This window comes from Gopherus evgoodei, chromosome 7 (assembly GCF_007399415.2).
Source record: "Gopherus evgoodei ecotype Sinaloan lineage chromosome 7, rGopEvg1_v1.p, whole genome shotgun sequence".
Classification (NCBI taxonomy): domain Eukaryota; kingdom Metazoa; phylum Chordata; order Testudines; family Testudinidae; genus Gopherus; species Gopherus evgoodei.
In genome coordinates this window covers 117,552,905-117,580,433 of record NC_044328.1, presented here as the reverse complement: position 1 = coordinate 117,580,433, position 27,529 = coordinate 117,552,905, and positions in this window count along the sequence as shown.

Here is a 27,529-nt window from a genome sequence, read left to right as displayed (position 1 = left end):
GCCAGGCCTTCTGAGATCAGAATGTGGTTTCATAAGCCAAGGCTTACGTGGGGGGGGGTTCCGCAGTATAATAGTGGGGACAGTAACTCCATTTATGACAATGTCATTTGGTGGAAATAGTGTCCCAGATTGACCATGAATGTAGACTCCCGATCACTGGAAAACCCTGGCAACATGAAGTTTTCCAGGGGAGCCCATGATGATGGTCATAACTGGCCCCTGTGGTCCACACGAGCCTGCATAAAAATGGAGTAGTTCCCTTTATGGTTTATATACTCACGTGTTCCCTGAGGAGGGCAAATGAGTGCCATCAGTGGCCCCAGTGCAGTTTGGAAACCCCATAACCAGCAACTACATCAAGAATATTGTTTATGCCCACCACCTTTGGGACAATCACACGCCTGATTTCCTCTGTAACCTCCTTGACCACTTCACCCTTGGTTGACTTTCCATTACAGAACTGGTTAGCAATGGACCTGTAACAGTCTGGGATCGCCAGATTCCAGATGGTTATAGGAATCCACTTCTTGACCTGTTTGGCTGCCCTCAAGCAATTGTTGTGACACTGGAAGATCAGGGCAGGCGGCCCATAAAGCTCCAGAAATGCAGCTCTCCTCAAGAGAAAGTTCTGGACCCACCACTGGTCATATCAGGTCTGCATGACAATGTGAACCCACCAGTGTGTGCTTGTAGCCCTGAACAAGAAGCATCGGTCTACGTAGGGGGCATCAGCAGCTATACGTAGAGTCACAAGCAGCAGCATCCAGTTGGATTCTTCCATGTCTGTATCGTCCTCTTCCTCCGTCGTCATCAGGCACCTTCAGTAGGTCGGAGCTGCCACTGGAATGTGTGCCATCATCTCATAGACGCTTTGCCTGTTTGCTGAAACAAGAGTGGAAGAGCAAGCAAAAGAAGCTCTTCAAGCCGTGACTCCTCTGTGTTGCTGGCTCTGGTTGCCAGGAGCTTGCAAACCCAAAAGGCCTGGCAGGATGGGTTGGGAACTTTCTGTAACATGGACAGTCAAGTTTTCAGACATACCACCATGAACCAGGAGCAAAAGGGGCTACAGCAGGGGAAGGCAGTAGGAAGCTTGGAATATGGTAGTTTGACTTGGGTCTGCATACTGCAGTGTGGAAGCTGGAGCCCCAGGTATGGAGCCTGGTCCCAGAAATTCTAAACCTAAGGTTAATATGCAGCATGGATGCTCAAGTCTGGTCTTGCAAACCCAGGGTCCATGGACTCAACTCCCACTAAGCCTGAGCTTAGACTGCAGTGCAGTCATATCCTGCATGGCCTGCCCCTACATCAACTGGGCTGGAAGGCTTTTATCATTTTCCCTTGTGAAATTAACAGAAGCCCTCCAGGAGGGCAGCTGGGAATCCAAAATAGTCCCCAAATGGATTTTTTCTTGAAAACCCTTTGTGCATTTTTGACATTTCATACTAGTTTGTGATATTTTTTTAAATGCTAATTTTTTCTCTGGAAGGGTTTTCTATTTTCCAGCCAGCTCCTGTAACAAAAAGGGAATTAAGAGAGAGAGGAATAGTACCCTCTCAGAACCTGGCCTGCTGATCCTATAGGCATCACTGATAGAGGTGGGTCTTAAGGAGAGAATTGGACACTCACAACGATAAGGGCACTATGGACTACACCCCCCCCCCCCACATTGTTACTCAAGGGGAACTGCCATTTAAGTTCATGTTGAAGACACAGTGAAGTTAATGGGATTCTGCATAAAAGTCAATAGCAGAACACGGCCTTACTTCTTTAATTCACTCTGTGACGGAGCATGGGGTGAAGCTTTGCTGATACATGAAATAGGGATGATGAACCTCAGTTTTGACTTTGATTGTCCCAGGACAATCCAGTATTTAAAAGCATTGGGCCACACCTTTGTGCGCACTTGCATCATGCTCGTACCAGTTCACTTTTGATGCAAAAGCTTGCTAAGTTATTAAGCAAGTGTCACCGCAATAAAACTGTGATCCTGTACTGACATACAGCTGATGCTCCTACACTATATATGCCCTTGTGGTCAACACAGAAGACTGGGGGAGGTGTGGTTACTAAGAAGTGTCTTAGTAGGGACAACAATGTGCTACAGCAATGCCTGCCATTACACGCAATTATCAGGATGCTTTAATGCATAATATAGGACATGGGCAGCATCAAAATCAATCCAGGTAGGATCTTTTCTCTCCTTTTGTTCATCTAATCCTGAATTTCTGCTTTATGAACTTTACTGATGCCTAAGCATCTTGCGGTACATGCTTTTTCCCTTAGATTTATACCTGTAATGGAAGACCTAAATTGCATAGAGCCAAATTAATCCTTGGAGTAACTCCCTTGAAGGTAGTGAGGTTACATCAGGAATTAATTTTGCCCATTATGTTTATGCAAGAGACTATAGCAGCTCCAGTTTGGGTCCCATGGGAGTCAATACAATGCGGCTTTTATCTCCACTACAATGCCTTGCTTTTAAACCGTATATGTTTATATGAGGTTTGTGTCTTGTAAAATAAAGCACTGGCTTCTCTTCCCTGTCTGCTGTCTGATATGATGCATCAGTAACATCACGAACAACATGGCATGCTCAACTGGGAAAGCACAAGGAAATTTAGCAACCTAATGAGCAGTATGTGCTATCTTTTTCTTCTTTTTTAATAGTTACAGAAATTTGTTGTTCAGTCAACAAGCACAATGCATCATCCTGTGCTGTTGACTATCTGTGAATCAGAGAAGGTAATAAACTCAGTGTAGCTTTCACTGGAAAATCACCCGTAGTAACATTCCAACTTGTTCTACAGCTTTCTGAACTGCTTGTCACCAGTGGTCCAAATATCCCAGCATGAAGTTTTCAAATAACTGCTAGCACCATGGGGTTAATACATGAACAAGAGCATCATAGTGAGCATAAAAGAAAATGCTTGAATAAGCTTATCAGTAGTACAGTAAAGTTGGTTCTTACAAAGCTGAACCTATTTCTATGATGTCTGCCTTTCAGTGTAGAGTTTTGTTTGGTAGTCCAGTGAATTTAGAATGAGGTGTCAATAGGGTCCTGGGCTCCAGCCACTCATGAGCTACTGACCCCATATGAGGTAAACATTCAAACGTTGTGTATTCAATTAACAGTAGAATACCAAGGGAGGAAAATCACTTTTGTAGTGCTAAAGAGGGTGGCCCATTTCAAACAGTTGACAAGAAGGTGTGAGTAACAGTAGGGGGAAATTAGTATGGGAAAATTAGTTTTTGTAATGACCCATCCACTCTCAGTTTTTATTCAGGCCTAATTTCATGGTGTCCAGTTTGCAAATTAATTCCAGTTCTGCAGTTTCATGTTGGAGTCTGTTTTTGAAGTTTTTTTAATTGAAGAATTGCCACTTTAAAGTCTGCTATTGAGTGACCAGGGCAGTTGAAGTAGTGTTCTACTGGTTTTTGAATGTTATAATTCCTGATGTCAAATTTGTGTCCATTTATTCTTTTGCATAGAGACTGTCCAGTTTGGTCAATGTACATGGCAGAGGGGCATTGCTGTCACATGATGGTATGTATCACATTGGTAGATGTGCAGGTGAATGAGCCCCTGATGGTGTGGCTAGGCATAAGTAAGCTCAAAATGTGGCCCAGGGAATTATAGAAATGAAATATAGAAAAAATCACTCCATTTAATATCCCTGATAGTACAGTACATGGCCTATTGATGAGTCCAGCCTTTTTTTTTTTTTAAGACTTTTTAATTTTCATTTCCCTTGGCAGACTATTCCACAGCTTCATATTCTACATCTCACTATCAGGAAGTTTTTCCTTGATTTTCAGACTACATGCAGCTTATTTCCCCTTTCTTAATTTTATCTGTTTACACCTACTTTTAGCCCATAAAGAATTTCCCTCCATCCATTGCAAACACAATCTTCAAGTGTTTGTGGACAATGATTGTGTCTCCTCTTTGTCATCTATCACCCAAGCTATACATATTTGTTTCATTTAGTCTCTCCTCATAAATCAATGTAACACCCCACCCCTGGTAAATTTTGTTGCTCTGCTCTGAGCTCACACATATATGTTGCTATATTTTGGGTAGTGTGGGGCACGTAATACCCAGGTGCAATCACAGCAGTCATAAAAAGTAGTCTATTACCTGATGTCTCCACGTATTCAGCCCCAAGTCACATTCTTTTCTGCTGCCATATCACAAATGCATGTCTAAATTTGCTCCCCACTATCACCCCAGAGTCCTTCCAGCATAACAGCTTCTCCAGACTTTTAGAGTGAAAATGTGAAATAAAGCTAGATCTAAATCCAATTACTGTGGTAACCCCCTGAACTTCTCCTTACAATTTGATTGATTAGTCTTTATTGTTGCCCTTTATTTATGATCTTTGAGTCAGTTCATAGTCTACATGAGAATGTTCCTGTCCAAACCAAGTATAATTAATGTTGACAGTAATATTGTGTATGGCACAAAATCAAATGCTTTACTAAAATCCAAATACATTTCATATATTGCACTCCTTCATCCACTCATTTTGTAAGTGAAGAACTACTACATTTAAATATTAATATTTAAAACAAATCAAGTGTGTCCAACAAGATTCATTATTTATATTCCCAGCTGCCTCTTGCTCCATATTCAGTTATGGTTCAATCCTGCAATGGGCTGAGTGCTCTGGACCCTGTCTAGAAAATCTCTGAAGCATGCACTCAACTTAAAGCATGGCCTTAGTCTCACTGATTTCAGTAGTAACTTTATGCTTATGTGTTTACCGGCATCAGGGCTAACAGCAGATTACTATACCCTTACTCACATAATTAACCTTTTCTCACACAAGAGATCTCATGGATTTCATTAGGATAATTCCCTTGAATAAAGCTCACTTGCTTAAGTAAGGTCAGGCTCTCCTTTCTTATTCTAACAAAAAATATCCATTTAGATCAATTGTGATTTTGCCCGATGAACAAACAAATAGGTCTTCAGAATTGGGCCCTCACTTCAAAATACTGAGATCACTGCTTTTTTTTTTACTTAGCTCCTGTAACATCAAATAAGTTCTGCTAGATTTCTTGATTTACCATAAAAGTTAAGTATCACATTATAGCCAAATAAAAATAATTAAAATATGACAGCTGGCAAATTATGCTAACATCTGGCAACAAATCATTCTTGACAGTTCAACAGTACACTTCTTATAGCACAGCTATTAATAATATAAACAGTGAACTAAAAAATTGTAGTACTTGACTAACGTATTACCTGAAGCGATAGAAGAAATGCACTGTTTATCTTAATGTGGAAGAAATGTCATCCTTTCCTTCATCAGTTTTGAGGCAGATTGAAAATGAATAACTATAAATACACAAATATTTTAAGTGACATTAATACTGTGTATCAAAGCAACTGAAACAGGGAAATTCAAAATGCAGGATGACGGTCTGGCCATTCAATGTGCTGATAATGCAGATATAATGTCCATGTGTCAGCAGAGATTTTAGAAGGTACATTATTTGGATGATATCTCACATTGATTCTGCCAAAGCCATTGTGATCTGCTGTGTAATCATGGCAACTGGGAATATTTAAAATAAATGCTATTGACCCAATAAATATAAATATTTCTTAGAGAGATCACACACTTATTTTTATCTGAATGTATTCTAACTCGTGAGGCCCAAATTTAGCAAAACACTGAAGCATGCGCAGAACCTTAAGACTACAAAAGTATTCCTACTGATTTCAGTGGGACTACCCACTTGCTTCTTGTTTATATGCATGTGTCATAAACAGATAGTTAAGGGTTAATGCCTCTTTTACCTGTAAAGGGTTAAGAAGTTCACCTAGCCTAGCTGACACCTGACCAGAGGAACCAATGGAGGAACAAGATGTTTCAAAAGGAAGGAAGGAAGTTTTCCTTTGTTTTGAGTTTCAGTTTGAGCCGGAGTGAAAAAGATCAAGGAACCAGCCTCTGATCAGAGTAGTAAGTTTTAGAAAGGGATAAATAGGTTTATGTTTATTTTCTTTGTAACTTGTCTTGGTACCATTAGGGGAATTATCAAATATGGGAATTCTTGTGTGTATTAAGTTTTTGCCCAGGGGAACATCCTCTGTGTTTTGAATCTGTTGTCTGTGAGAGTAGGTGGTATGCTAATCTCTCCCAGAGGGTTTTCTTTTACCTTTATTTTCTTTAATTAAAAGCCTTTTTCTTAATACCTGATTGATTTTCCCTTGTTTTTAGATCCAAGGGGGTTGGATCTGGATCCACCAGGAGTTGGTGGGAGAAAGGAGGGGGGATGGTTAATTTCTCCTTGTTTTAAGATCCAAGGGGTATGGATCTGTGTTCACCAGGAAATTAGTGAAGTCTCTCAAGACTACCCAGGGAAGAAAAGTAGTGCTTGGTGGTGGTGGCAGCGATACCAGATCTAAGCTGGTAATTAAGCTTAGACGTGTCCATGCAGGTCCCCACATCTGTACCTTAAGGTTCAGAGTGGGGAAGGAACCTTGACAGCATGCTTATGTACCTGTTGAATCAGAGTTTGTGTGTATTTGGGGGCTTTCATATCATGGTGTCCAACTCTATCTGGAAACTCCTTAGTATTTATATCATGGATACCTAAAAACTCCCCAAATGGATTTCATGCAGCTGTAGATTTAGTCCATTGTGTCTACAGCCCATATACATGCACGAAAGGTAACAGCTGCCCTGCTCACAAGCCAAAGAATATGGTCTGTGTACTGCAGAAAACCAGAGTAGATGTAGACAACAGAAACCTCCCGCAGGCCGTGGAAAGGAATCAGAACTACTAGTCAGCTCAGGATTGCAGTTTCTCCCATATGCTGTACCTGCCCCCTTTAAGCAGCATGCAATGCAGCATGCAAAAGATGTAAAGCTTTTGCACAGGTTCTTCAAATCCCATGGAACAAAGTCATTCTAGCCAATGGAAGCTGGAAGTGCACATCACTTCTCAGGACATGGCATATTGCGAAGAGTTTCCCCAAAACCCATCAGTGTAAGGTAGCCATACAGAAATTAAAGCAAAGATCAATCATCTAATACCCAATTATACCTGAAGGATTAGCCTCCATAAGGCAGCGCATCCCAGGGCTTGTGTAGCACAGTATATCTCCACACTGCATTTTACTAGGTTTTCAGTGCAATTGGCACAAAGATACACATCTTTGGCCCCTGTTCCAGCTTCTGTGTGCCCCTGAAGCTGGCGGGGAGCAGCCAAAGGTTCCCTTTAACAGTGTGGGGAGGGAGTCTGGAGTACTGAGGGGGAAAGCAAGGACACAAGGGGATGGAGAGAAGTAAGCAGCATTCTTCTTGATTCTCAGCCAGTGCCAAGTCCCTTATGGCAGCTCTAAGTTGCACCTGGGGACATTTTGGCCTCCAGCCAGCAAATGATTGGAAAAGCAAAAATGTACCTAAGAGCCATTTCCCCCTCTCCCTTCAGCTGCACTCAGTGTTAAAACTCAACACAGTGACACCCTGTCCCTACATCTGTAAATCATAAAAGGTACTTAGTGTACACACATCTGTCACACACATTGAAAGTGGGTGAAATCTTTCAATACATATCAAAGTGTCAGACTATGTGACAAAGACTCAAAAAATACTTCTGCATCCTAGTGACTGCTGTCTATTCTAAAATTAATCTATGTGATTTCCAGGAAGAAATGAGCAGGAATTTCACAGTTGGATTTTGCACATTTTTTGATTAGCAATTTTTCTTTTAAATACGTGTGTTCCTAGTTTAATTTCAGTGTGCTGCTATAGAGTAATTGTTTCCCTAATGAATATGCTGTTGTGCACAGTTTGAGGATCTAAAAATAACCTATAACAGAGGACTCATAGATTTTACCACTTTTACAGATAATTTAGGGAATGATTTTGCACTTCTGCGACACCCCACTCACAATTCACGTTCCAATACATGAGGTATCATTTGAAGTTTGCAATAAATTCTTAATGAAATTCTCTGAGTTTTATATTCTAAGTGTTTTATTTTATGCTTGGCCAGAACATTGAAAGTGTGTTCACATATGTTCATGCAATACAAGTGGAAATAAACCTACTGTACAAACTTTAATACACATTGGCAGAATGTTACAAAGCCATCTAAAGTTAGTGTGAATAAATATTGCCCTAATGTACTGTAAGAAGTATGTCCCTGCATTTATCTGCAGGAGTTGCAATCTTCAGAAGTAAATTTCAACACATATGTGAAGCCTGAGGGAGAGACAATGTGACAATCCAGGCTGCAGTTCCAGATGCATGCTGATGGCATTCAACACTTCTGGTTCCTCTCTTTTCTCCTCCATTCCAGACAAGCTTGGAACACATGGGGCAAAGATGAGAATGAGATAGAAGCACAGATGAAGGTAAACTGGTGAAAGATTAGTCCAGGCAACAGGGACTGTGAGGCTGGTGGGGAGAAATCAACAACAGAGGCAATATCTGCATCCTGTGTGAAAGGAGGAGTGTTTTTTCTTTTGTCTCTAAGGTTCACAATCTAGGAGTCATTGTAGATCCCTGGGTGCTTCTGTGCTTCCAGGTACCATCACTAGCCTGGAGAGCTACACACTTGTGAATTTTTACTTCAGACATGATGAACCTTAACACAGTTGTCCATAACACTGAGTCCTCCATATTGGACTGCTTTAGTGGGATCAATGTGGCTTTCCAGTTGAAGAAAGCACACGGAAATTACATGTAATGCAGAACACAGCTACCTGTGTGCATAGAGGTGATTACTATGTGGCTCACACTTACACCTGGGTTCTGTAACTTGCATAAGCTACTGTTCTCTTTCTAAAATTCAAGACGCTGATTAATTTGATCTATAGGTTTTAACTTACTTTGGGTCCAAGGTAAATTAGGGACCTTCTCTTCTTAGGTACCATCTTGACAGTTTAATACAGCTGGAGATCTACGGGTTGGAAGTAGGTTATTTTGATTTTAGACATAGGTTCTAGTGGTGGGCCTGTCACCACAGCGCCCCCTTGTGACAGGGGTTGAATGGGATGTCCGCTCCTCACCACTCTCCCATCCTTGTGGCCATCCCTCTGCAGGTGGCCTGTTACAGCCTCTTGGCCTTCTTCTCTACTGTCCCCCTTCCTGGAACAGTAGCGTGGCCTAGAGGCCAGAGTCCATATAAACTCTCATGGTTTGGGTAGGGGGACTCGGGCCTTCCCTCTCCACCAAGCCCCAACCCAAGGCCCTAGCAGCGGCAAGTTTTCCTTGCCACTCACTCAGCAGGGATCCTCCCGCAACACGTCAATACACCTTTAACGCCATTTATCTCTATAGTTCCCCTGGGTCACTTCCTACCATGAATACTAGTTCCTCTGCAGCAGGGGGTCCTCTGGTCTGTTCCTCCCCTGTGACGCCCTCCGTCAGGGTCTCAGGTAGGGCCTCGGCTTTGCTGCCTCCTGGATCCTGGCTCGCAGGGCCTCCCTCTGCAGGAGCTAGCAGCATGCGTCCTTCTCCTCTAGTGGTCAGCCCAGATTGAGCTGATTTGCAGGCCTTTATAGCTGATCTCCAGTTGGATCATGCCCAGCAGAGCTTCCGGGGCATGGCTTCTTCTGCCAGGAGAGAAGGGTTAACCCCTGCTGTACCGGTGCAGGGTTGCTCTGCCCCATCACAATTCCCGTATTGGTCTGGTTAAGCTTATGTTTGTTAACCCTCAGGTTATGGTACAAAGATAATCGGGCTTTTGCTAGCAGTGAGAAGGTGGCTTAGATGTAAAGGGCTCTTGATGTTATGGGAAGGAGAGATTTTGTTTGGGGCTGGCTTTAGTCAATTTGTTATTTGAAATATAATAATTTATGAATTTCTGTAATGTTTATTGATGGATTTAGTCTGGTTTATACAAATACAGAAAACTCCTATATTAAGAACACAGTGAACTAACAATGTAAACAGATGAAGCAGCAAGAAAAAATGAAGAAAGTAATAATAATTCCAGCTTCAGTCTTCCACCCACATTATACATATTCCAGCGGACACTACGACCCCAAAAGCCTGGGGAAAAAGTGAGAGTAGAGATTACAATGTATGTGTGTGTGTAAGAGACAGATTGCATATTTGAGGAAAGAAACCATGTATAGTATTTTACATGTGTGCACTGTTTGTAAGTGTGTGTTTGATTCTGTTTTCCAAACTCTTTATTCTGATCATGTAAGCATTTTGTAGCAGTTTGTTTTGTAAATTTAGAGTGACAGCTTTCAGCAAATTATCTGAAGAAGACCATAAAATTGAAATCTTTGGATTGCAGTGTGAATGGATCAATGTTCTATTTTCCACGGTTATGATAATGAGTTTATTTTAAAGATGTATTGAGTGATTTGACTTTAATTCTGCGATTAAAATTTGCCTCATGTCTGGGCAGCAGTAAGGTTTTACAGTGCTTGAGAAGAAATCTGGGCTTCAGAATGTAAATGAGACTCTCAACCCACAGTTTTGTGGTGACTGTGTAAAACGGTGAGGTGACGTACTTATAGGCAGGAGGGATGGGCCTGCAGGATTGGATGGCTCAGAGGATTGACAACAGAATATGAATCCAGTATCTGTATGCAATGAGTTTAGTGTTTGAATCTAGTTCTCAGTGACAAGAATCCACATAATAAAAAGCATCACCACAACTTACATGCTTGGTGATAGTCATAGCAGAGTGGCCAAGCTCTGAGGGCTACATTCTGCCTGACCTTCTATGGAAGCACAAGTAAGGTGGGGAGAGTGTAAGCTTCACCCTTATGCAGCCTGTGTAAGGGCCATGTGGAATTGCAATGCCTGTGTTAAGGGACCCCAAGGACTGTTCTTTCCATACCTCCCACAGGACTATGGTGCTATGGGGGTAGGGTATACCAGGCATTTGTTGACCTTTGCCAGAGACACCTCTGCCTTGGCACACCCTGTTCTAGGAAGCTGTTCTTTAAGAAGAGAAGGACAGTGAGTTTGGTCCTCCAAGTCTTGCCTAAAAAGGCCTGCCTAGCTGATAGAACCAGTGAGACTTGGTCCTCCAGTGGCTAGAAGGGCTGGTAGCAGGAAGAGACCAGTCAGGGTCCAGCACACTAAGTAAAAAGGCCTGGTTCCTGCTACCAAATGTCAGTTCTGAAGAAAGCCAGGAGAGAGAGAGAAAGATAGATCCTTCGTCTGTATTACCTAAGAAACCAGGCCTGGTCAGAGACCTAATTCTGACTGCATTCTCTGACTAGGTCAATGAGAGACTTTTAATGTATTTTGTGAAATGTAAGATCCAAGTGGGCCATCCTGGTTTAGATATTACTTGGACTGCTGAAATCTAGCATACCAAATAGTTTCAGGAAGCATTCTGAGTCAGACTGCTTCCCTGTGCTTCCCCTGAGGCATTGTGCTCCACAACACCACTCTTATCATGGACCTAGCCCTAAATGATCATAACACGACCCTCTGAAGGGGTTTTCCCAGGACAAAGCTGAGGCTTATGTGTTGTACATCTTACAAAAGCTTGCCTTGTTGCTGTCTGTTATATACTCCAGCTGATCTTAACTCACTCTTCAGATCCATGCAAGAGGATAAAAGTTATCTGCAGATGATTTCAGTGAAGACAATATTCCATAAAATAATAAGGAAAGGGTTAATAGTGCAGAATCCCTCAACCACTGCTACTACAGCTCTCACATGGACAACAGCCTTTCTTTGTTTCCTGTTCCAGTGAGCTGGTGTATATTGACAGAAGTAGTTCTGTGGCCATTACTGCATTCACATCAGCAGCTACTAATGTCTCAAATCCCAAACCACAAACCGTTTCCTCTAAAGATCAGATAGATAATGTAAGTAATCCACTTCAGAAAGCTACTCCTTTCAATCTAATCAAGAGGGGGGAAGGTTCTAGTCTACTCTCCTCCCAGAGCAGACCAGAAAAAAATCAAGAACAATTGTAGCAATGCAATACATGAAAGCACTTTCATGTGGCATTTTGTTACTTGTGATCATTTACTTCCAAACTACTGTATTTTTCAGTTTGGCACAGAATTTAGCAATACAGCATGGGATACAATTGTTTTCAGAAGAAAAGATAGATAAAAGTTTGGTACATCATGTTGGCAGGCATTTTTATCTGCTTTTTTATAATACACAGTAAGGATGTATGAAACTGGCGAAACAATTTGTCATAAGATTTCACACCAGGAGTATCGATAATTCATTTTGCACAATTTCAAATCCTTAAAATCTCTTTTCATAAAATTTGATGGAGGCTTTTGGGGGGGGGTTCTGTTTGTTTGTTTTTTCCCAAGATCCACTTGCCAGCACACGCTTCTAGCTTGAAATTTTGCATTTTCAGAATTTCAAACATTTAAAGGTTGACCTCCCCCCCCCCACAAGCCATCTTTGGCAACTTTGGCTTGCAAATACGAGAAAAGGATAAGCGAAGTTACATATAAGCAGCAATACACAAATATATAGAACATTCTATTCATAGACATGCACATGTAGACTTAAGCCACTTTGGAGTGGGAAGAGTGGTGGAAGCAGCTAGTGATATGCACTCCAAAATACCCCACTGAGGGTAACGTTGCCCTGGCATCAAAATCACAAGATACCAACAGCGGCTAGATCTTACCACTGAGTGGAAACAAACAGAGCTGTCCCCCATTGTTTTAGTGCTGCTCTCACACAACATGTCCATGCACAGGAGGACTATCTAGGGATGAGCCCTGAACAACTAGGGAATTGGTTGCTAAACAGGAAACATAATCTTATCCTACCACTATGCAGCTGATTCCAGAATGTCCTGCAACTGGTGATGCAGGTGACCAAGATGTCAATAGGGGAGAGGCAATGGAATCAGGTATGTCTGTTGCATCACTGGTAATGGGATCCTTCTTTGGTCTTACTGATGGTGTTGCCACTGTGAATTACTCTTCTCCAGTCCTTACAGCCTATGGAGAGTGGCATACTCCTGACAGCTGAGGGCATAATAGTTTTGAGGCAGTAGAAAAGCCAGCCTGTTTCTTAGCAAAATCCCACAGTATATCTAAACATTACTGATTCCTTTTAACAGCGAACAGTGGCAATAAAATAAACACCATTCAAACTACAACCACAACACTGCAAAACTATGTAAATCCTGGGAAACTGGATAGATAGTATCAGAGGGGTAGCCATGTTAGTCTGGATCTGTAAAAGCAGCAAAGAGTCCTGTGGTACCTTATAGACTGACAGACATCCATATAAACTTGGAGCATGAGCTTTCATGGGTGAATACCCACTTCGTCGGATGCAATAGATAGTGTTATGGTACAGCTGGTAAGGAAAGGTGCATATAACCTTGATATTCTATGATTCTATGATTGTGTATGGAGTCAGTTCTTTCTCATTCCTCTGGAAGGTTGAGTTTAAAAGGAATAAAAGATGCCTTTGCACTGTTGTCTCTTGACATTTCCTAGCCTGGGCAATCTCATGCCTTTAAATATTCCTGCTGATGAGAAAGGACAATAGATAGTAATCACTAGTATCCCTCACAAATGACTACCTCAGTCTGCAGGCACTATATCCTTCCTCATAAACATTTGTAGCCTTCCTGCTCTATGGACCAAGTGTCCAGTACAGCTGACAGGTTGGTTTATTAACTCTGCTCTGTTAGCTTTGTCATTTCCAAATGGCCCAGGTTTCCAATTACAAAGACAGTAGCAGATTAGCTAAGCAATAAAGATATTTATTTTTAAAGTCATAAAGAGAAAGGAAAAATGTAGATACTCTAGGAAGGAAAAAACACATTTTTTTTAGGTTTATTGTTATTATTTCCTATTTTTATTAGTGTAGTGTCTAGGTACCATCATCATGGACCAGGCCCCTATTGAGCTTTTGATATGCTTTTTGAGATGAATGATCCCGTAGTTCAAAAACTGGAATGGGATTCAGAACAGTTAGATTCAGTTCTCACCTCTACTACAATGTTCTCATGTTACCTTTGGCAAATCATTCAAACTGATTATGCAAGTCAGTGAGATTACACAGATGCTTAAAGTTACATACATATCTTGCTGAATCAGGGGTTTAAACTCTCTGTTCCTCAATCCTCCTCAGTAAATTTGGGGGAAATAACATTTCCTTTTCTTCCACTCTTTATCTATCTTGACTATTTAGATTCCATGCTCCTAGGTGCAGGGACTGCCTCTTATGATGTGTCTATGCGATACCTAACACAGTGGGGCCCCTTTCTCAGTTTAGATCTCTGGGGGCAGCAATAATACCAAAATAATAACTTTCAAGACGTGTTTTAAGTTTATTAACATATAACATTTAAAAGATAATACTTACAGGCTGGTAGCAATAGCACTTCATATGTTTCAAAGTGCTACACAAATATGAAAGGAACTCTGTCTTGTTAAGTGGTCAATATTTGAAAAGAAAATCATGACAGTTTTAGGTTATATTACTAAAAAAGTTATTTGTTATAATGGATTCCTTTTTCACTATTTATTTTGCTTATTTATTTTTTGCTTTTCTGTCCTCTCAGAAGATGAAAACATGCCTGTCATTTTCACTCTCCCCCCATATTTTCTAGTAAATGTCACGTTCTCATATACTAGCCCTATGCTTCTGAGTTTAGGTTGCAGACACTGGAGACAACGGTAACTTTGTTTTGTTTGTTTGTTTATTTAATAAGTTGCATGCTATAATGTGTGTAATAGGACTCTACAACCTGATTCTGATTTCACTCACAGCAGTGAGTCAGAAGTAACCGAGGTCACTGGAGATATTTAATAGAAGTTTTTTGCCATTTACTTCAATGGAGCCAGGATTTCACTCAAGGTTTCCAAAACTAGGTATTATTTAATACTCGCTTCCCTGAAGCACTTTCTGACAACCCAATGATTTTGATCTCTACCAGATTTCTCCCCCCCATGTTCTGATGCAAGCATTTTAGATGACTCCAGTTCACAGAGTACATTTTTGTCTTAGATTCAGCATTATAGCTTGGCTCCAATATTAATTGTGAATGGTATTTATTATTAACTAGGTATAAATATTAGATAGAACTATGTTGAATATGTCATGATAGAAAACCTGTTTCTGGACTTCTTTTCATTCCTGCACACAGGTTTGGCTATTCATTTCTACTTAAAGGTATAGCACTTAAGTGAAGAAGCTCCATCTCCAATGGGAGAACTACTCCCATCAGCACAGTTAATCCACCTCTCTGAGAGGTGGTGGGGGTTCAGGTCAGTATAACTGTGTCACTTAGGAATGTGGATTTTTCACACCCTTGAGTGATATAGTTATACCAATATAAGTCTGTGGCTTAGACCTGGCCTCAGACACAAAGAGGAAAGGAAGGCGGGTAAAACAGCTGTTGGAGTTGCTAGACAGTTATAGATCATTATAAGTCATGAATCCTGTGTCTCTATTAGGTTCATGATTTTTAGTGTCTAGCAAATTTATGAATTTAAGCTCTCAGTCTCATCTTTTGAAAGTTTTGGGCAGGTTTCCTTTGGGCATTAGGACTAATAGGTCAGATATAAAATGATCGGTATGTGAAAAGTGTGCACACATAGGTGATGTGGTATTTTTTTCTTTGTGATTATCTAGTTTCATCCACATAGTTGTTGTTGGGGCATTTAGTACACTGAATGAGGTACATCACATGTTGTGGGATCTTGAAAGGTGTGTGGTAAGGAGGTGTTGATCATTGTCAGTGGAAATATTCTGCAGGTTGTTGTTCTGGCGTCCTTTGAGTTGGTGTCTCCTGGTTTGTGGGGAGCTTGGTTCTGATGATGAGATTGGAGAGGCTGATGGGTTGTTTGAATGCCAGAAGAGGAGACATAAGGAAAGATTTATTTCAGGATAGGGTCTCCATCAAGTGATGAGTGTTTGAAGATACTCCATTTGGGTTCCAGTGTGAGGTGGTAAGTGTGGGCAGATGGGGGTTTATTCACTATTGAAGCAAATTCTCTCAGAATACTTGAGTGGCCCATTTCATGATGTTATCTACTTCTCTGTTGCTGTGTCCTTGTTTGCTGAAGGTAGTTTTGAGTTTAAGATGTATATCCTGGATTTAGCTCTGTCCTTCCTGGAGGTACTACTTCTGGACGACAGTATATGTGGAAACAAAATATTTGATAGTATGCTAATGTAAATTATGAAGGCATTATTGTTCATAAGTGGAACTTTCAAAAGCATGTCCACGTTATTGAAAGTTAGCGCTAAAAAAAGCTTTACTAATTTCTATGTAAAGTTGCTGAGGCAATGGAAATATTTCCAGATTCAAAGTCAGGCACTTTACAAATCTTTTGTTAGAAAATAGGGGACAATCTTTAAAATGATTTTTTAAAGTTTTTTGTGGAAAACTTGTTTGTTAAAAGTCATTTCAGAAAGTACTTTCTAGACTGTCTTTCTTTGAAAGAATGTCCCTTTAGATTATGGTGTATTAGATTATACAGTACATAGAATGTACCTAAATGGATATAGTTAAGCACCTAAGCCTGTTTTGAAGAGTATGATTATATAAAAAATGGCACATTACCATAATTGTCAAAGTAGCCATAAAGAAATGACAGAACAATATTAAGTGCCTAATTCTGCCACCCTCACACATGTTGATTAGTACCTGACTCCATGAGCACTTCTATTAAATTCAGGTACTACTCAAAGTTAATATGAGTGTCAGAATCAAAGCCTAAGATTATTTTAGAAGAGCCAGTTTTTGTGAAGATACTTGCTCAAAGTGTTTAGGGTTATTTGTTTTTATTGCAAGTGCGAGAAAATACGGTGACGTAACTGTTTCTAGCTGTAGGTATATACAATCCTTAATCATGCAATAGCACGGGAATGGGCAGACCGCTACACCCACTCGTAACACTTATGAAGTCAATGACTCAGTGCTATGGTCCAGCCATGCAGCTATTATTTCAGGATCAGTGCCATAAGTAGCTATGCTTAGAGATGGGTGCAATTAAACAGGAATTATTTGTTTAGAAGTTGTCTTTTCCCCATTCTAATTAAAATGTATCAAACCAGCAGATAACAAAAATGCAGTATAATGGTAATAATGACTGATAACAATGATGCTACCTAGCTCATATATATCACTTTTCATCAGCAGATCTCAAACACTTTGTAAGAAGGTAAGTATCATTATCCTTCTACATGTGGGGAAACTGAGGCACCAAGTTGTGAAGTGACATGTCTACGGTCACCAGGAGGCTAGTTGCAAAATGAGGAAAAGAACCCAAATTTCCTGAGTCCCATTCAAGGGTTCTACCAAGTAGACCACACTATGTCCAGAAATGATCTAAGAGAAAAATATGTTATGAAAATAACTCAAAACTCTGAGAAAACAAATTTTGATTTCCGGATAGTATTTTATTAAATAGTAGATTAAAGGTAGAGGTAGTAGGGAGACTGGTAAATCACATTATTCAATAACTTGGATTCCAAATTGTGCTGGAATTGATTAAAAAAAAAAAGAAGCTTTTCTGGCAGAATTTAAAGTGAATAATAATAGTAAAAGCACACATCCCACCTCTCACCCATGGGCAGCAAATGTAAGTGCAACTGATAAGCTAATTAAGCAATAAACAAACAAACAGAAACAACATACATCTTAACACTTTTTAATAGCTTGAAATCAAATGTGTGATTGCCCTGAAAATCCAGATTGCTCAACTTATTTTGATTCATGATTGTATGAAAGCTGCATATATATTTTTTTCTCTGTCCTGGCATTTTGCTACATTAATTTACAGCATGGCCACCGTGCTTTTTCACCACTGGAAATATATTTAATCTCCATCTCAGTGCCTTAGAAAACAACAGATGACATTTAAAAGATCAACCTTCTGATTGCTGATTACATGTTTGCACCATTTCTGTATCTGGTGTAACATAAGAGCTGGAAACTATATTTGAAGATGGTAATTTGGCACATTAAAATGCTGGACTATTTAAGCAGTCTTACTTTTTTATAATATGGATTGTCCTAGTGAATTGAGTGTGCCTATGTCAATCTGAAAGCTAGAGATAGGAGTCAATATAATCCAGTGACCAGTGCTTAATTTGCAGCGAAAGAGGTGCTGGGCACAAGCAATTTTTTTACATTCAGAACTGATGCAGCGAGCCAGAGGTGCCAGGCCTTTGAACTGCCAAGCCTGGAGGTGCCGGGGCTCAGCCATGACAAGCCCTGGCACTTAGTAAGCACTGCCTACGACCCTTTTGGTATTACTCTTTTAGGTCCTGATTGAAGGCCCACTGAAGAAAATGGCAATACTTCCACGGACTTCAGGGAGCTTTGAATCAGGCAGTTAATTCTATGACAGTTGTTTGGATGATTGTGGTTGTAATAGAAGGAATGTCAAGAAGGAGTTGCTCATAGTAAGTGAAAACATAACTGCACAACACAAATAAGATGTAATGGAATTGAAGTATTATAGATGCACATCCAAAGGTTTAGGAGTAGCTCATTCTAAGCCTTTCTGAACGCCAGTAAATGATGAACTATCCAATATACCTCACATATTAATTTTATACAAAAGTCATTTTAAAACTAGTTTTACAAAAGACTTGCCATATAATTTAATTTGGAATTGACATTTACTCTGTTTTTATCAGCAAAACTGGAGTGTGTTTTGGTGAACTCAGAAGCCACTTGAGTTCAAATTGTATCTCTAGAAATACGGTACAAAAAAAAAGCAGAATCACTTGGAGGTAATTGGAGAGACCTTAAATGCAGATGATTGCCAATGTATTTGCATATGAGGCAGTTCTGTTTTGTTTTGTTGTAAGTGAGGAAAGGTTTATAACGGACTAAACCACACTCATTTCATGAGACTGTGTGGCATTTGGTACGTAGGATTCTGTGCTATTACAAAAAAGAATATTGAGTCTTGGAGCCATGGAACTGCACCCACTTACACCAGGGCTGCATCTAGCCTTTAGGTTCACCTATGATACACACTGGAGATACATTATATAAAATCATTTATTTATGCTTAAAACTTGACGTGATTAGAAGGAAGCAGGAGAACTAATAAAAGTCATTCCTTGTCCAGAGATTTTAGGTTCACAGATACTATGACAATGAGTGAAAATATAGAAATCTAGATAGATATTCTGCTGATACCATGCTCACTATAGCTATTGCTTTGTGTATGCAGACTTTGTACCAAGAGCAACAGAAAAGATTTTCACAAGCACTGTTTCTCATTCACTCTAGTCAACTCTTCTCCCTAGTATACTTTTTGTCTAAGAAAATTCAGTATAAAACACTACGCATAAATAAACCCTAAAGTCATGTATGCCAGCCCTTTGGAGTTCTGGAGAAGAATCCAGAGACAGAAAGTTCCCCAGGCCAGCCTTATCATGGAAAGGAAACTTAGTCACCCCCGTGAATGAATTCAAGCCTAGTAGAGATTAAGATGTAGTTGAATTTGCAGGCAGGTGTTCCTTCTTATCCTGTTAGGGAAGCCAGTGGGACATAACCTACTGATTTGCTCAGGGGGTCACAGAAACTAACCGCAGACCCAACACACCAGATATCTGCAAAATAATCTAGGCAAGTCATCCTTAGCATCATTCTACAATGTGTTAGCAGCGAACAGCATCTCTGGCCTATGACCCTCGGTAAAAGAGATCTTTGTTGTTTTTCACCTATTTGTTCTCTTGAACACTGAATTAATTTGAAACCAGGAAAGATAACTTTTGTTTCACTCATAACCCAGTGTAACTAGTGTCTGCTTCTATAGAGAGTCCCATTCTATATTGAAGCACCTTGATAAAAGACATAACTTCCAAATCAAGGGTGACACCTAGATTTTCATTATAGTTTGCTGTTTCAACCTAACATGGGTTGCTTACTTAAACCCTTAATTCTTTTCCCTCCATTCCCTGTACAAAAAAATGGTGAATAACCTGTGCAGTCAGACATACTGAAGTATTGTTCTACTAAAGTATATGAATCAGTTTGCATATCCCTTGACCCTCTGAACTAATCTAAAGCAAATTCTAGACACCTACAGACTGATTTCTCTTAGGAGCTTAAGTAGGAAAGAATGTAGCTATAGTACCTAGTAATTTAAAGCATTAAAATTGACCATACTGTTATATTATTCATCACAGACTTTACAGGAAATACAGAGACATTCATAATAGGTAATAGACAAACTGAAAGATTTGTAGGCCACAATGCAATTGTAGCAATGAAGACTGAAATGATCATTTCCTGCTACCATTCTTTCATCCGCGCCAGGTCCCCTATTGGGGTTAATGAGCATAGCTCCATTTGACTTCAAAGGTGCAGCTCATAATTTGACTTCAAAGGTGCTGAGGATCTGGCTTATAATAGCTACAGTTTTCTTTTACTTCCACATTCCAAAAAAACATTTCAAGAATTATAGTAAAGAAAAACAGCTGTGTATTTTTATCAGAGTATTATAGAGATGAGGTCTAAAATCCAGGTCACATTGTGTAGTACTTGATCCCACAGTTAATCCGATTAAGGTCAATGGAATCAGAATCTACAGTAGTATATGGATATCAGAATCTGCCTCTCAGAACTAAGATGTTAAAATAAAAATGTAATTCCTATTTTCAGCAGTTCTGCCTTAACCATCACTAGCATTTTCTTTTACAGCTAGATAGAGTTATTGCCTGTACAGTCTATTCCCTTCCCCTGCATATATGTAAATATCTGAATACATACCTGAAACTATTATCTACTTTTCAGGACTTCAAAGGTTTTTTTACCATTTGATCTTTCTTTCTTTCTCTGTGTGCAACCTGACAATTTTCCTAGCTAACCCCCAGGGAGTTTTCATACCTTTTTTACCCTTTCATATTTTTTTTCTGATTATATTAGTTTATCTTTTCTCCTCTTTCATTAGCCTTGTTATTTCTGTTTAACAACCTGACAAAGAACTCTTGGATAAAACATCTCCAGTTTCTAGTTTCTACAAAACACAACTCTTTTATTTGAATATCTCACACTAAAGCATCATTTTAAAAAAGAAAATGTGGCATCTTATCATTACAAAGGTACTGTCATTACTTTAGTAGTGTAGTGTCACTACACTTTAAGTTAAGGAAACCAAAGGCTCATGATGGAGCCTCTATAAAAAGTTTAAATTTTAATTAAACAGAGTTTTCTTTGTACTTCTCACACTATCTAACATTAAAATTTAAGACAATATTCATGGAGACTTCTTGGTACTGACTGGCAATTGACTCCTGGGCTACTTTCTTAGTGCAATGAGTAGAAATTTAATTACATTATTGCTGTCCATTTTAAAAGGACATGACTAAAACCTGCAAAAGAAAAAAGTAGCCCTAAATGACAACAGAATTAGCTCTTTAAACAAACATTTTCAGTTTTCATTTATATATCATTTTTATTAATGTGCTGCTGTTGAGAATAAAGTTTTTAAAAATAAAATGTCAACAACTCTAAGGTCATTCTCACTGTTTTCATAATCAGACGGGGTATGTGTAGCACAAGAGAGAAGGTCAAGGTTCTAAATGCATTCCCTAAATTGAAACACAGAAAATAACTCATCTAATATTTTGCACATCTCAAAAGCTAAAGTGATGTGAAAAACTGAGAAGCAAGACACCTAAAGCAGAGTTGTGCACACAAATACCTTTGCAGGAACAAGGCCTGTGTTTTTGTTTTTGTTGTACTCTGTGCAGGCAGAATGTAAATGTATACCCACCCAAATGGTCATATGCAAATATTGTTTGCACAAATTAGGAGAGTCTAATTTAAAAGTTGTATTGAGAGCATTTTTCAAAATTACTCAAGTACACTGAGGTCATCTAATATAAGAGTCATCGTTTTCCAAATTCCTCATCACATTTGAAATGCTCACCCTGGTGAGTCACCCATTTTATTGAAAGTAAGTTGTTTAGGTCCACAATTCAGACACAATGGTGATGGCAGCTATGTTAAAAACCTCAGTAGATGGAAACATTGATTTTTGAAGTGTGTGTCATGTCTAAGGAAGACTTCACTAGGTAACATGCAGAGTGGCTTAAAAATATCTGTCCTCTCCAAGGGGAGACATGAAATTTATTATTATTATTATTTATTAGGGCTGTCAAGTGATTAAAATAATTAATCATGACTAATCGCGCTGTTAAACAATAATAGAATACCATTTATTTAAATATTTTGGGGTGTTTTCTACATTTTCAGATATAACACCAAATATAAAGTGTACAATACTCACTTTGTATTTTTATTACAACTATTTGCACTGTAAAAAACAAAAGAAATAGAATTTTTTTAATTCATCTAATACAAATACTCTAATGCAATCTCTTTATCATAAAAGTTGAATTTATCAGTGAAGAATTATGTACAAAAAAAACTTGCATTTAAAAAGAAAACAGTTGAAAACTTTAGATCCTACTAGTCCACTCAATCTTACTTCTTGTTCAGCCAATCACTCAGACAAACAAGTTTGTTTACATTTGCAGAATATAATGCTGTCTGGTTCTTGTTTACAATGTCACCTGAAAGTGAAAACAGGAGTTTGCATGGCACTATTGTAGCCAGCGTCGCAAGGTATTTACATGCAAGATGCTCTAAAGATTCATATGTCCCTTGATGCTTCAACCACCATTTCAGAGGACATGCATCCATGCTGATGACAGGGCTCTGCTCGATAACAATCCAAACAGTGCAGACCAATACATGTTCATTTTCATCATCTGAGTCTGATACCACCAGCAGAAGATTGATTTTGTGTTTTGGTGTTTGGGTTCTGTAGTTTCCGCATCAGAGTGTTGCTCTTTTAAGACTTCTGAAAGCGTGCTTCTCACTTCAGCCCTCTCAAATTTTATACTTCACTGCAGATTCTTAAATCTTGGGTCAAGTGCTGTAGCTATCTTTGAAAATTTCACATTGGTATCTTCTTTGCATTTTGTCAAATTTGCAGTGAAAGTGTTCTTAAAACGAATAACATGTGCTGGGTCATCATCTGAGACTGCTATAACATGAAATATATGGCAGAATGCGGGTAAAACAGCTCAGGAGACATAAAATTTTCCCCCAAGGAGTTCAGTCACAAACTGAATTAACACATTATTTTTTAACGAGTGTCATCAGCATGGAAGCATGTCCTCTGGACCAATGGCCGAAGCATGAAGAGGCATATAAATCGTTAGCACATCTGGCACATAAATATCTTGCAACGCCAACTACAACAGTGTCTTGCGAACACCAGTTCATATTTTCAGGTGACATTATAATTAAGAAGAGGGCAGCATTATCTCCCAGAAATGTAAAGAAACTTGTTTCTCTTAGCGATTGGTTGAACAAGAAGTAGGACTGGGTAAACTTGCAGCCTCTAAAGTTTTACATTGTTTTGTTTCTGAGTGCAGTTATGTAACAAAAAGCTACATTTGTAAGTTGCACTTCCATGATAGAGATTGCACTATAGCAATGGTTCCCAAACTAGGGCTGCCGCTTGTTCAGGAAAAGCCCCTCGCAGGCCAGGCCAGTTTGTTTACCTGCTGTGTCCACAGGTTCAGCCGATCGCAGCTCCCACTATCCGCAGTTCACCACTCCAGACCCATGGGAGCTGCATGAAGCGGCATGGGCCAAGGGACGTGCTGGTCATCCTTCCTGCAGTCCCCATTGGCCTGGAGCTGTGAACCGTGGCCTGTGGGAGCTGCAATCGGCTAGACCTGCGGATGTGGCAGGTAAACAAACCAGCTGGGTCCGCTAGAGGCTTTCCCTGAACAAGCGGCAGCCCTAGTTTGAGAACTACTGCACTACAGTACTTCTATGAGGTTAATTGAAAAACACTATTTCTTTTGTTTACCATTTTTACAGTGCAAATATTTATGAGAAAACATAATATAAAGTGAGCACTGTACACTTCGTATTCTGTGTTGTAATACAAATCGATATATTTAAAAATGTAGAAAAACATCCAAAAAATGTAATGAATTTCAATTGGTATTCTATTGTTTAACAGTGCAATTAAAACTGTGATTAATCACAACTAATTTTTTTTAATCTCATTTAATGTTTTGGGTTAATCGTGTGAGTTAACTGTGATTAGTTGACAGCCCTATTATTGACAAATATTTTGATTCAGTTTTGCATACCATTTATGACATGATGTGAAACTGAAATATTTCTGTTTGATGTTTAGTGAATAAGGGAGCAAATAATTGTCTCTACAGGAATTATTTTAATTGAGGGGAAAATTCTTATTTTCTGTGCCACTGTAGAAACTATAACTACTTGCCTAAATCATTCTTAATCCCACTATGCATTTAGGTAGGTAATCAATTTATTGTTAAAATTAATCTTAGACCCTTAGCACTCAACCTTTGTTTGTACTGTGTCAAAATTACCCTGTACTTTGCACATGCAATTACTTTTTCTCAACTATATTCTTTGTTCAGAGACTATGCAAATACAAGTGATTTTTAACAGTACTTTGGAAATGCTGTATGCCAGTTTCTTGTTTAAATTTTGGAACAAGGATTCATTAACTTAATGTAACTAGATGCAATTATCAGACAAAATAAATACTATTCTTTGGTTTGAACCAAGAATAGTCTTTGGTACTGTTGTGTACATATCCTGCTAGATTATTATAGTGACATTATGTAACTGACTGCAGTGGATATTTTTCCATTTGCCCACAAAACTTGAACTAAATTTTAAATTAAAATATCACTAGAAAATTAATTGAAGGGATAGAATGGACTTCAGCAGACAAGAGGAGGTATGCCTGCATTTCACATTTCAGGTGCCTTCTCTGGAAAGTCAGATTGATTCCTTGATCCACAGTCAAAGATTTTGCAAGTATAAAGTGCAAGCAAATAGCCATGAGAACTGAATATGGAATAGGTAATCTTCTTTCTCACAAATCAACAATCAATTTTAACAACCAAAAACTGCAGTAGTTTGCATTTATTTTGTCATTGTTACTCTAAATCCTGGAGTTCTTATCCATTTTTACTCATGCAAAACTCCAACTGAGTTGGAGTATGGGCCGGATGAATGGACTATAAGGTGAATAGAAAGCTAGCTAGATCGTCAGGCTCAACGGGTAGTGATCAACAGCTCCATGTCTAGTTGGCAGCCGGTATCAAGCGGACCGGTTTTGTTCAATATCTTTGTTAATGATCTGGAGGATGGCGTGGATTGCACACTCAGCAAGTTTTCAGATGACTCTAAACTGGGAGGAGTGGTAGATAAGCTGGAGGGATAGGATACAGAGGGACCTAGACATATTAGAGAATTGGGTCAACGAAACCTGATGAGGTTCAACAAGGACAAGTGCAGAGTCCTGCACTTAGGATGGAAAAATCCCATGTATAGCTACAGACTAGGGACCAAATGGCTAGGCAGCAGTTCTGCAGAAAAGGACCTCAGGGTTACAGTGGATGAGAAGCTGGATATGAGTCAACAGTGTGCCCTTGTTGCCAAGAAGGCTAATGGCATTTTGGACTGTATAAGTAGGGGCACTGCCAGCATATCAAGGGACATGATCATTCCCCTCTATTTGACATTGGTGGGGCCTCATCTGGAGTACTGTGCCCAGTTTTGGGCCCCACACTACAAGAAGGATGTGGAAAAATTGGAGAGTCCAGTGCAGGTCAACAAAAAATAATTAGGGGGCTGGAACACATGACTTCTGAGGAGAGGCTGAGGGAACTGGGATTGTTTTAGTCTGCAGAAGAGAAGAATTGGGGCGGGGGGAGGTTGATAGTTGCTTTCAACTATCTGAAAAGGGGTTCCAAAGAAGACGGACCTAGACTGTTCTCAGTGGTACCAGATGACAGAACAAGGAGTAATGGTCTCAAGTTGCACTGGGGGAGGTTTAGGTTGATATTAGAAAAAACTTTTCACTAGGAGTGTGGTGAAGCACGGAATGGGTTACCTAGGGAGATGGTGGAATCTCCTTCCTTAGAGGTTTTTAAGGTCAGGCTTGACAAAGTCCTGGCTGGGATGATTTAGTTGGGGATTGGTCCTGCTTTGAGCAGAGGGTTGGACTAGATGACCTCCTGAGGTCCCTCCTAACCCTGATATTCTATTCTATTCTGATTCAAGGGATTTTTGACATAAAAGGGACTCAGTAAGAACTTCAGGATTTCAACCTTTTAAAAAACCCAGAAAGAATAGTATATTTTTCCCCAGGGAAAAATTAAAATATTAGTTATAAAATAATGTCCTTAAAACACAATACAATGTGAGCATTAGTAGATAAAAGAGTAGGATAAAGTGTTTTATATTGGCCAGCCCCAGTATTTAAAGGGTAGGTGTTTCTTACTGAGGGACAAAAGGTAGGATTTTCAAAAGTACCTAAGTGACTTTGGAAAACAAATCCCAGTCACTGGGACTTCTTCTCCTAAATCACATAGGCATTTTTTGAAACTGTCCCTGACTGTCCTTTGAACAGGCGCATATTGATAATGCTACAGATTGTAGCCAGTCTCTGCAAGGAGAGATGGGAGGATACAAAGAATATTTCCTATACATACTCCCTTAACAGGGCACAGCCACAACTGCATTTTTTGAGTATTTCTGAGGCCTGGTCTACATGGGGCGGGGGGATCAATCTAAGTTATGCAACTTCTAAGTCGACATACTTAGACCTCCTCACAGTGGTGTCTTCACTGCGGTGAGTCAACTGCTGCTGCTCCCCCGTTAACTCTGCCTGTGCCTCTCGCGGCGGTGGAGCACAGGAGTTGATGGGAGAGCACGCGATAAATCAACTCCCGCTGGATCAATTGCTGCCCGCCAATGCAGTGGGTAGCATAGACATACCCTGTTTTGTAAGGAATGCTTCTGGCTAGCACTTCTAGTGACATCACTAACCAAAATAAGAGTGGTTGGAAGGCAGTGAGGTCACAGTTCCATTCCACTCAGTAATAGCCAGGTTAGACAGGGCTGGCTTCAAAGGGTGAAATGCTGGTGAATATGTTGCCCCCTGTATTCCTGGAAGCTCTGGGAAGCATTGGGCTACTATGCCTTCCAGAGGATCAGTTGGGGCAGCCTAGCTCCACACCATCTATAATGCAGGCTTATTATATGAAGGTACAAGTGAACCTTTTAATGTACACTTGTATTCAGGGTAGCTGAAGCCTCTTCTAACAGCCATATCGATTTTATAATTTGTTTTGTAGTTCATCTCTAAAGGTTCCCTGTCACATATTATGCATTTACCGCAGTGCAGTATACTCCTGTTTACCACCCCATAGCTGATGTAGGTATGGCAAATTACACTTACACTCAGAATGCAGTGTCATAGCCCAGGTCTGTATAAATATTCTCAGCATCAGATATATGATATACTGTACTTGGTTTGCTCCACTTTTGTGAACTGTAGGTACTCGCTGGAGCTGCCAAATAAAATGTTAAAAAGTAGTGTCTATGTAGAAGTTTTCATTTATGTTTCAGAGTAACAGCCATATTTTACAGTAAGCTACATTGACTGTTAATTTGGGCCCAATATGCAAGTATATTACATTGCAAATATCACTTAAAACAGAGCAATATTGCCTTCTATTCTACTGCATCATGAAGCATCCAT